This window comes from Mesoplodon densirostris, chromosome 6 (genome assembly GCF_025265405.1).
Source record: "Mesoplodon densirostris isolate mMesDen1 chromosome 6, mMesDen1 primary haplotype, whole genome shotgun sequence".
In the NCBI taxonomy this organism is placed as follows: domain Eukaryota; kingdom Metazoa; phylum Chordata; class Mammalia; order Artiodactyla; family Ziphiidae; genus Mesoplodon; species Mesoplodon densirostris.
This window is the reverse complement of record NC_082666.1, coordinates 89,701,692-89,713,253: the sequence shown is the minus strand read 5'-3', so window position 1 is coordinate 89,713,253 and position 11,562 is coordinate 89,701,692. Positions and strand designations below refer to the sequence as shown.

Below are 11,562 nucleotides of genomic sequence, written 5' to 3'. Positions count from 1 at the left end.
TGCTAATTTTCCCAGCCCAAAGGAGAAATACAGTCATTTCCCAGAGGTGAACATAAAACTTGCATGTTGGTTGTTTTATTCTGGTATCAACATTGTAGGAGTCTTAATTTGACCTTAAGGGCATTTCTTACTAGACCAGTAAGAATATTGATGTTCACAATCACCTACTCTTGTCACTACCAGGAACCTTTTGGAAAGCATTTCTTAGGGTGAATTATGTATTTATATGTAAAATACCAGCAAACATCCTTATGGCCATAACTTTTGGATGTTTTCAAACCAGATTATAGTAAGACAATGTATTTTATTCAGCAGATTTGTTTTAATCTAATTATGTAGGTGAATAAAAATTACTGCATGCTGGTGCATCTAATGTAAGTTATCTATTATTCACACCACATTTACTTTTAATATTCATGCAGATTCCCTTTGACATAACCTACTGTGTCACAGTTAATCCAATAAAGATAAAATATAGCTCAGCAAAACACTAGTCGATTCCAGCTTTCTGGTAATTATTAAAGACTATTTCACACCGGTTCCTTCAATCAGTATATTTCCCCTTGGACATGATGGCTCTCCTCTTTGAAGCTTTCAATCCTCCCAGTGGATTCAGAGGAATACTCAAGCCCCTTTTCAGTCTCCGGTCTCAGAGGTAGTTCAAAGAGCACAACAAGGCTTCACAGGTTTATCCTCAAAGGCTGACACTGTCTGTTTGATGTATGGTGACTTAAAAAGTCATCTCTGGCAAAGCATGTGTTTGCTACCAGTCTATCGAATCAGCCATTTATCAACTTATCTGTATTCACCCAGTGCACCTGCTAACAGCTCAAATGAGAACACACACTGTCTCCTGCTGGACTGACTATTGATTTGATTCCCTCCTCTAATTTTATGTTGTTTTGCTGCCCCGTGGATGAAGCAACTCCTTTACTGGATAAAATGAACATGGAACCTATGAACCAATGGCCTTTGGTTGTTGTGTTCAAGAGCCCTGAGGGCAACAGACTCTTCACAGGTTGAGGACAGCTGGCCTGGGAGAGTGGCTTTCCTGTCCCAGCATGCCTTGGTTTTCACTATTACCCACATCTCAGGTATCTCATTGTCTGGGCCCTGCTAGGAACTTCAGAGAGATGACTAGGAACTCCCAACCTCAACATCAGAAGCTGGACATGTCCAATGTCTAACCAGTGCATGCAAATAGAACCCTGGATTGAAGATAGGGATACACCAAATTCCTCTCATTTCAATCACCTCACCTTAACCATCTCCATGCTCCAAGGAAAATTTCCTTTATTCTTTGTAATCCTAAGCACTTGATTCCAGCTGAGACTTTTTCCCTTCCACTTCTCTGTCATTACTTGTTTTTAATTAAAATGAGGCTACCTCGCTGCATCATGAAAATTATTATTTATGAATGACTTCCTCAGTTTAATCTCTGATATAGTCATATAACTTGATTAACATTATAGTTAATGCTTCAACTATAGAAAACACTATTTTGATGGATTCTTACAGAAAAGGACAAAGATAAGATCAATATTTTTCTGTGCAGTATATATATATATATTTTTTGGAATTTCATTTATTTTTTATATAGCAGGTTCTTATTAGTTATCTATTTTATACACATTAGTGTATATATGTCAATCCCAATCTCCCAGCTTATCCCACCACCACCACCCCTACCCCCCGCTTTCTCCCCTTGGTGTCCATAGGTTTGTTCTCTACATCTGTGTCTTTATTATTTTGAGATGGAAATAATTCTGTGATTGAAGAGTTAGTTGTAACATGAGGTATAGCTAAGATTATTATTTGTTCCTGATTCCCTTCCTATTTTTACAACAAATCATTCCCCCCTTCACTTTTTTAGTATGCCTTATAGATGGTGCAATCACCACGATTCTATCCATAATACTGTTTTATTCTTGTTTTGTACACATTCTCTGGATGGTCTGATTCCATCATGGCTCCAATTACCATCTAAATACAGAAAACTCCCCCAAATCTATTTCCAGCTTTGATTTCTCTGCCAAGCACCAGCCCCTATTTCTCTCTGATAAATGTTTCCATTTAGATAGGTTGCAGGCAACTTAATCTCAACGTGCTCAATACTCAACCCATTATCCTTACACATAATTTCTCCAGAATTATTTGTCAGTAGCATTGCTAGGTATTATGTCCCTTATCAATGGAGTCAACACCCTAGATGTAATTGATCTCCAAGTAGCATCCATTATATCTTTCTCACATCTACCACTTTCTCTATACAACCATTGTCACGGGCCTATCTCAGGGCCCTGTCTTCTCTAGCTCTGACCACTTCAATAAACTCCAGATTCACCGCCCATCTTCTTTATGATTGTTATTATATTTGTTGGAAACAAGATTTAACCATGAAACTCATGGTCTCATCTAACTTCTTTATTAAAAAGCAATAAAAACTCTAATTGCTTGCTTAAGTTGTTTTACTGCCTCCTTTTGCCTTTAGGATAAAGTACAAAATTACCTAGCAATGCATAGCAAACCAACCATAGCCAAGTAATTCATACAGTGAATACTAGTTCTTTACAGTAAGCACTGGTAGTTTCAGTGGTTAGAGGCAGATGGAGGGCACCCTTACAAACTTCCTACCAGGTTGCACATGCCAATCAAAATCAGTCTCAGATCAAACTCAGTCAGACTCATGATCTTGAAGAACAACATGCAAAGACTTACACTATCATATCACTTGTAATAAAGCTATGGTCATTAGCAGTGTAAGGATAGAGAACCAAGATCAATGGAACGAGTAGTCCAAACATAAACTCACGTATACATGGCCACTGATTGATGACAATTTGACACCATGGAGCAGTGGAGAAAGGGCAGTACTATCACTAAATAGTGCTGGGTCATTGGATAGCCACATGGAAAAAAGAATGATTCTTCAGCACTCCCTTACACCATATCCTAAATCAGTTGAGGAAAACTGTACATTTACATGTGGAATGTAAAACAATGCAGCTTGCAGAAGAGATATTCCAAGTGTGAGAAGGATTTGATGTGTTGTTGCTGGCTCTGAGATTGAGGGGGCCATGTGCAAGGACTAAAGAGTGACCTGGAAGAACTAAAGGAAGCTTCCAGTTGACAGCCAGCCAGGAAACAGGGACCTCAGTCCTACAATTACAAGGGACAATCTTCTATCAACCACCAGAATGAGTAGGAAGCAATTTCTTTCCCAGAGCCTCTGGATAAGATCCCAGGCCAGCCAACACTTTGATTTCAGCCTTATAGGACCTGGAAGAAAGGAACTAGTTGAGCCCACCTGGACTTCTGGCCTACAGAACTGGGAAATAATAAATTTGTATTGTTTTAAGCTGCTAAATTTGTGATAATTTATTATAGCAGCAATAGAAAACTAGTATACTTGTTAAGAAGAAAATGGAGAGATAAATTGTAATAAATACTTACAATGGACTGCAATAGAGCAGGGGTCAGTAAACCATGACCCACAGGCCAAATCTGACCTATGCTTGCTTTTGAAAATAAAGCTTAATTGGAATAGAGCCAGGTCTATTCATCTGTGTATCATCTGGGGCTGCTTTCATGCTACAGCAGCAGAGTTGAGTAGTTTTACCAGAGCCCATATGGCAGCCAAAGCTGAAAATATTTACTGTCTGGCTCTTTAAAGAAAAAGTTTGTTGACTCTGGTAGAGAGGAATGAGAAACAACTAACTACATATAATAATGTAGATGAATATCACAAAAATAATGGTGAATAAAGTTAGAAACAAAAGAGTACTTACTGCACGATTTTGTTTATGTAAAGTTTAAAGCAGATAAAACTATCTCGGCTTGTAAGAGTAAGGTTGGTTTGAGAAGGAGGACGGGGAAAATAGTGATTTAGACACGGGTGTGGGGAGGCTTCTGGGATGCTGGTAATATTCTCTTTCTTGGTCTGGATGGTGGTTAAATGGCTTTGTGAAAAACCCATGAAGCATAATCTACTCACTTATTATGTATGCTCGTTATTGGATTGGCCAAAAAGTTCGTTCAGGTTTTTCTGTAACATCGTACGGAAAAACCTGAACGAACTTTTTGGCCAGTCCAATACTTCCACAAAAAGGAAATTTAAAATAGTATGACTTTATTCAGACATTTAAAAGAATATATACTTATGAGGTCCTTAGTACCACTGAAATAAAATTCAAATCTTGTATTTAGAATGTCCTCTGGAGTTCATATGAGGACTTCACTGTCTCTAACATCTTTTTTTTTTTTTTAATTTTGGCTGCATTGGGTCTTTGTTGCTGTGCACGGGCTTTCTCTAGTTGTGCCGAGCTGGGGCTACTCTTCATTTCGGTACGTGGGCTTCTCATGGCAGTGGCTTCTCTTGCTGCAGAGCATGGGCTCTACGCACGTGGGCTTCAGTAGTTGTGGCACATGGTCTCAGTAGTTGTGGCTCACGGGCTCTAGAGCGCGGGCTCGGTAGTTGTGGTGCATGGGCTTAGCTACTCCGCGGCCTGTGGGATCTTCCCAGACCAGGGCTCGAACCCGTGTCCCCTGCACTGGCAGGCGGATTCCTAACCACTGTGCCACCAGGGAAGTCCCTCTAACATCTTGCTACTTGAACCAGTAGCATTGACATTGCCAGAGAGCTGGTTAGAAAGAATCTCAGCCCCACCCTAGACATGCTGAGTCAGAAACTGTATCTTAGTAAGAGCTCAGGTAATTTCTTTCCACATTAAAGTTTGAGAAGTACTGCTTGTATGGATTTGCTATTTCACTGCTGCTTATCCTTCACAAAACATATATTTCTACATGGACAACAGTGCAGTTCTTGGCAGCCCACATGCCCCAAACTTCTCGAAGGCACCTGGACAGGACTGCTCTGGAAGCAAACATACCTGCCCGTTCTACCTAAGTTCAAGCTCTCTGATCTCCACATACTCAGGCATCAGAAGACACTAGGGCCCACATTTCCCTAATTCGCATTTGAATAGGCAAATAGAGCCCAGATTTATCTTTTCATAACAATAAAGGGGACAAACACTAGAAGTTTATCCGGAATAAATACGTCAGCCTCTTTCTCTATCACCTTACAATTCAGACCTCAGGGGGAATATAAACATATCCGTGGATTATGTTTATAATCTCAAAGGGTCAGTTTTGCATCTTCAGAGAGTTTCATCTTCAGAGAGTCAAATAGAAAAGTTGTCTCTGGGAGAGTAAGATCTCGTTCATGTAGGAAATAAAACAATATTTCCTTCTGTAGAAAACTAAAGAAAGGTTATATATCATAAAACTAGATGTGGGAAACATAATAATGTATGGTTCCATGAGAAGAGAAGAATGGAGAAATGACCCTTGCTGGCTAACAGTTCTTGTGTTAATGATTCACAGAATGAAAGTTTGAAAAGTTGCATTAGAAATTTCTAGCCAAAAGAAAAAGAAGGTCTTCCCTGGTGGCACAGTGGTTAAGAATCCACCTGCCAATGCAGGGGACACGGGTTCGAGCCCTGGTCCGGGAAGATCCCACGTGCCACAGAGCAACTAAGCCCGTGCACCACAGCTACTGAAGCCCACCTGCCTGGAGCCCGTGCTCTGCAATGAGAAGCCACCGCAATGAGAAGCCCGCGCACCACAACGAAGAGTGGCCCCCTCGCCGCAACTAGAGAAAGCCCACGAGCAGCGACAAAGACCCAATGCGGCCAAAAAAGTAATAAAAAAAATTTCTAGATAATTGTCCTATGATCTGAGTGCTCCTGATATTTCTTTCTTACACATAATACGGCTTTAAAATGGCCATTATGGTGACTATAATGCCGTTTGTTGCTCCTCCCAATTCTGAAATGTGTTACTGGAAAAATCAAATCACCCAGTGGTGCAAAATTTGAAAGCACGGGGGGGGGGGTGAGGGAAGAGAGACATTGAAGGAAAGTAACTAACCCTGCTCTACCAAATAATGTAACTACTATGTCATGAAACCAGTAACGCCACTGTGGCAGGGATGGGTAAGCAACCAGATGTGGGACCTCAGTCTCTGTGGAAGAATAGCCCAAATAAGTAGTTTTCTGTTAAATTTAAAATTTCTGTATTTTGAGGTATAAAGCCCTCAACTTTGCCAAACCTTTAGTAAAGACTGAATAAGGGAGTGGATGAGGGACGGAGGGAGACAGTGCAGGTGTGCATACTCCGAAAATCAGTTGAAAAGAGCTGATTTCCGTATTAGGGTCAAGATGCTGAGAAAAATGTTTGAGACATATTGGGAGCTGAACTACACTGAGTCCAGGCATGGAGCTTCTTGTACCTGCCAGAGCCTGAGGGGACCTCAGACTGAACATCTCCTGTATTTACTGCAGTCTTACGTGGAACAACAGAGTTGCCTTTGGAATCTGGGTTTGAGCCAAACACCTAGAAACTAGGAAGCAGAGTGACTCCAGCTGATGTGTGCTTTCTCAGCTGAAAAGGCAAGCATAAAAGTTGCTGCTCAAAATAGGATATTGGTCATATTGCAGGGTATGAAATTATCTGGGAGTTGCTGGGTTTTCTTGTGTTTATATATATAATAGGCAATTTTGCTTTTATATTCTCTCATATTCAAGAAGAGAATCTTAAATATATTTAGGGTCTACATTGGAATGTACTTCATTTGCCAATTATTAAAATCATTTTTAAAGAGAAAATGAAAATATTTAAATATGGTTTATCATTTATGTTATGTTGCTTGTTATATAGTTTAAAATACTCAACACAATGCTAGTATAATATAAATGTATGTGCTGACTCTTCTACCCAAGGGGCAGTTGTTATAAATAGGAATCCACACTTCCTGGGTGGTTATCTAACATTAAATAACAAAGGCCACACTTCAGAGGTAACTATTCAAGGCATGTTTTTTATCCTTATCGCTTATCCACACCGGTAGTTTTGTTAACCAGCAGAGTGAATATTTGACATAGATTCTTACTGGAGAAACTGGCAACTGGATATTAGAAATGGGCTCTCATTGGTGAAATGAATGGTATTTAAGATATGTGGACTGGCTAAGATATTGAGGAGCACCTGAAAGGACAAAAGTTAGGACTTCTTTAAATTTACTGGGCGGCTTGCATGAACTTAGTGTCAGCTTGCCAATGGATGTTTGTTTACAAAGTCCTGGGCCACTTTGCTGAGGTATGTTTTTTAAATACTTGTCTATGTATATGGCAGCCTTTCGTCTGAGATTCAGTTTGAGAATGAAGAGGAGGAACTGTCCTTCACCTACCTTCAACATTTTAGCAGCTACCATTTTTAAAAAGCGAATAAATAAGAGTTGTTCGTGACCACCTTGCTAAAGTCAGTTTTCAAGAATTTGTTAAAACTTTATTTATATGCGCGTTTCATTTGTGTAAGTGTTCTTTCACCAGTCTGTTGATATCTATGGGGAATAAAAAATGTCCAGACATTGGAGCTGGGGGCCATGAGTGACATTCGCTTTAAGCAATTCCCTGGGTGACAATAGCTATCATTTCCCAATTTGGTTTCCTGATGCACTTCTGCCTACTTAGACCTATCCCATTAGTCTCCATCTGTGGGGATATGAAGATTAACCTTGCTCAGTGTTATGTTGGAGATTTGAATTGGAGATCAATTTCCTTTAGGGAAGAGACTATCAATCAATGTCAACCTTTTATTTATTCAACACCCACTGTATGCATAGTATTGTTCTAAGTCCTTGGAGCATTATCAAGATTGCATATGTATTGTAGACCATGATCTCCAGAACTCATGATCTCCAGGGGCACAGAAGATAAAAAGGTGTATTTAATTTCATTATCTAAAAATAACCTTCAGTGACAGCTATCTATAGATTCACTGCTGAGGGCTCTAATTTGTGGTAGATTCCAAGTCTTTTAAAAGTCTCTTTTTTCCTTTAATTCCTTCATTACTCTATCCTTTCTTTTCTCTCTCCCTCCATCTCTTCCTTTCTGCCTTCATTTCTCCCTTTCATTCTCCCTTTCACCTCCCTCACTTCCTTCTCTTCCGCTCCCTCCTTTCCTTCTTTCCTCTCTTCCTCCCTTTTCCCCTCTCTCCCTTCCTTTCTTCCTTCTTCCCTTTGCCTGAATAGTTTATTTGAGCATTTCCCCCAAGATAGTAAAGAATCTACTGCTTTGTTCTCCTGTCTTCACATCACGAGGTTTAAATGGCTTTATTTAAAAACAAGTGTTCTCTCCTCTCTCAGAATGTGTCTGTTGTGGGATGCTGTCTTTTGAGCACCTCCTCTGTAAGGCCATGCTGAGGGCAACTGGCCCTCTGCTTTCACTGAGTGTTGGTGAATTTCCTAATAGCCCAGATGAACCTGAACCCTACTGCTCCTGAAAGCTCCTTGCCCTCATCTTGCTACTTGAGGAGCCAGGCATTTTGGGGTTTGAATCTTGGTTCAGCCACATTCTGACTCTGGCACTGGACGAGGTATCTAAATTTTCTCAACTCCAATTTCTTCACCCACAAAGTAGGAGACACAATGTTTACAAAACAGTACAGAGATAATTCTCTCCAACTTTGGTTACTGTCATCGCTTTTGCTTTATTTTCACTCTAATTCTTGGTTTCTGATCTTACTGGACCCTGAACCCTCTACTCCACTGCACTGGGATGACTTGCCTGTGTCCATTCACCAGGTATCAGACCCAGATGTTTCTCCTAACCTCAGTATCCCTGTCTCTATCAGAGTACCAGGTCCTCCGTGCCCACACACAGGCTGAAATGATCACAGAGACTCCTGGTTCTTTCCCTAATCTATACCTGCATACTGGGAGCCATGTATGCCAACAGGATTCATTTTAATTGGGAAGATCAATAATTCTTCCTTTACTTTCCTCAATAGTTATAAATTTATGTAATCCCCTTCCCAGGATATATTTAAGCTCCAGATTGATACCGAACTACATGAGAAGATTTAGAAATCCTAGTCATCCAAGTGCTTAAGAATTTAGGACCTAGCGTCAGAAAGACTGGTTTCAAATCCTAGCTTTGCTATTTAGTAGCTGTGTGAATTTGGGGAAGTTTTCTTTTAACAGAGTTTTAGGCCTTAGTTCCAGTCCTACGTATTTATCTAAAGACAGCTGTTTCATGTAGGGGAAGAAGCATGGTCTGGGGCAGCAGAGACATAGTTTCAAATCTTGCACCTAATATTTATGGAATGAATCTCTCTTTCTGCTTCTGTTTTTCATATATAAAATGGGATAATGATGCACAGTAAACAATTGTGCTTGTCTGCCATTGAGTAAGGGTCATTCCTGTTACAGACCAAGGAGAACTGGAGAAAGGAGCACAAATCTGTTCAAGGTTGCATTGTAGACGCCAGTCTGAGTGTTCTCAACTTGGTTATTATTTTTTTAAAAAAGGGAGCAGGATATTCCTGGACTAATACTACTGCAGCTTGTCACCTGGGGCCCAAAAGAACTAGCAGAATTGCAAATTTTCAATCTCTCTGAAGATGATGCCTACTAGTGTATTGTAAGGAAGCCGCTGAACAAAGAAGGTAAGAAACCCAGGACCAAAGTGCTCATGATTCAGTGTCCTGTTACTCCACGTTTCCTGCGACACAAACATCAGTGTATTGCTCTGAAGAAACTGCATACTAAGCAAACTAAGGATGAGCCAGCAGAATATGATACACTTTTGGCCAAGGGAATGAAAGAGGCCAAAGGAAAATGCCAGGAACAGACTGCCAAGAGACAGAGGCTGTACCTGCTGTGAGCTTCTACCTCTAAGTCTGAGTCCAGTAAAAACATGATTTCCTAAGAGTAACAAATTAACAAGATCAGACATTACAAAAGATTAAATGAGATACAAATCTATGAATATATTTCACCACAAAATGATTTTGAAGCTGTTATTTCTAGCTCCTGGAAGGGTACCCTCACATATGGGTCATAGTCAGGGTTCAAATGGGTCAAAGAAAGAAAGAAAGAGGGATTCTTTCTTCAACCTGCTTTCCACGGTGCTTCTGGCTTTCCTGGGTCTCTCCCACTTTTCTCTGTTCTCATGCCTCCTCTTAGGTATTGCTCCTGGGACCCTCTTCCTTCTCTCTTTTCTGGGTCAGCTGCCCAGCCCAAACCAACACACAGCAATAACATCACTTGCCTCTAAATCTCACTTCTTGCTACAGGGTGCACTCTCCTGTCTGTGATTTTACTTCCAAGTTCCGATGTCTCTTCTCTGAGGGTCTCCTCTGTGAGAGACACACTGTGATGAAACGTGGGGTAGCAGAGTATGCCTGAAAGCCCACTCATCGCTGCAGCTCATCCAAAAGACAAACTGCTTTCAAAAGTAGGGAAGCTGGTTGAAGATGATTCTTTTGACAACACTGCTGATGGACTGGGGAAGCCGTGTGGGAAGGGAAGAGCCCTGAAAAGATCTCTCCCTGTGTTTCTCTTCAGGGTGAGCTCCTAACCATCCCCAGAACAAGTTAGCTTAAGCACCACATCACTTTCAAACCTTAAGAGAACATGGAAACCTGGAGCATTTGTGACCAGAAGGCACTCCCTTCTGATTGTGAATAAAGAGGGTGAAGAATAGATTCTTATGTGCAGGGCAAAAGTTCTGGTTAGAAATTGTCCCCAAACACTGACAAACACAGAGACTATATGAAGAGCAATATTGGGAATGAGTCCGTATTGGGAGTTATCCTTTCTAAATTTAGAATCTCAGAATGTTGTAGCTGGATACTCTAGAGTGAGGGGTCTACACTCATATACCAGTAGGAGACAAGCACATATTCTTAACGAGAGAAGTTGCCTGGTGGGGACTGTGGCATCAGGAGAGGGCTGACGTCTAAAGGGGGCAGATGCAACTCTACTTCTGGTGATTGTTGCTTTGACGTTCACTGTAGTCAGATTCTCCAATTTGTTAGGAGTAACTGGATTTTAACATAAAATCCTTTTAGATATGTGCAGCTAATTAAACAAACAAGTGGATGCTGTGTTGTAACTGCCAATCGAGTTAACGGACTCCTAATTTTTAAAGAAACTGAGGCTCAGCAATGAGAAGTGACTGCTTCACAGAAAACTGTCAGAGACAAGTATTCTAGATATGATTGATGGTTAAGACCCTAGTCTAAAGTTCATTTATTAAGACCAATTCCATGGCCACTCGAATGCTAAAAATGCACTGATGGAACCTAGTGTGGTAGATCAAAAAATTAATCGAATTCTTCACTTCCCTTTAAATAGCATGGTACATTCATGCTGTTACCATGGCTTTGCGGTGGGTAGAGTATATATACCCACCTGTGCCTTTGAGCTTGACCTTGTGGACTGCTTTGACCGATGGGATGTTAGTGGATGTGACTCAAGCAGAGGTTTAAAATGTGTTTTCATGTCTTTCTTCTGTGCCCGTACATTTCTTGTATTTCTTAGGGTGTCCAAATGTCCCCTCATATAGATACCAGTCAGACTGGATTAGGGCCACCCTAACAGCCTCATTTTAACTTCTTTAAGGGCCCTCTCTCCAATACAGTCACATTTGGGGGGTACTGGGGGTAAAGACTTCAACACATGAACTTTGGGGGACATGATTTAACCTATAACACACA

The 11,562-nt window shown here is 40.7% G+C and overlaps 1 pseudogene; it reads left to right on the top strand.

Moving 5' to 3' along the window:
- Positions 1 to 572: 572 nt before the first annotated feature.
- LOC132491658 (small ribosomal subunit protein eS6-like) lies at positions 573 to 9,770 on the top strand (annotated as a pseudogene).
- The last annotated feature ends 1,792 nt before the right edge of the window (positions 9,771 to 11,562 follow it).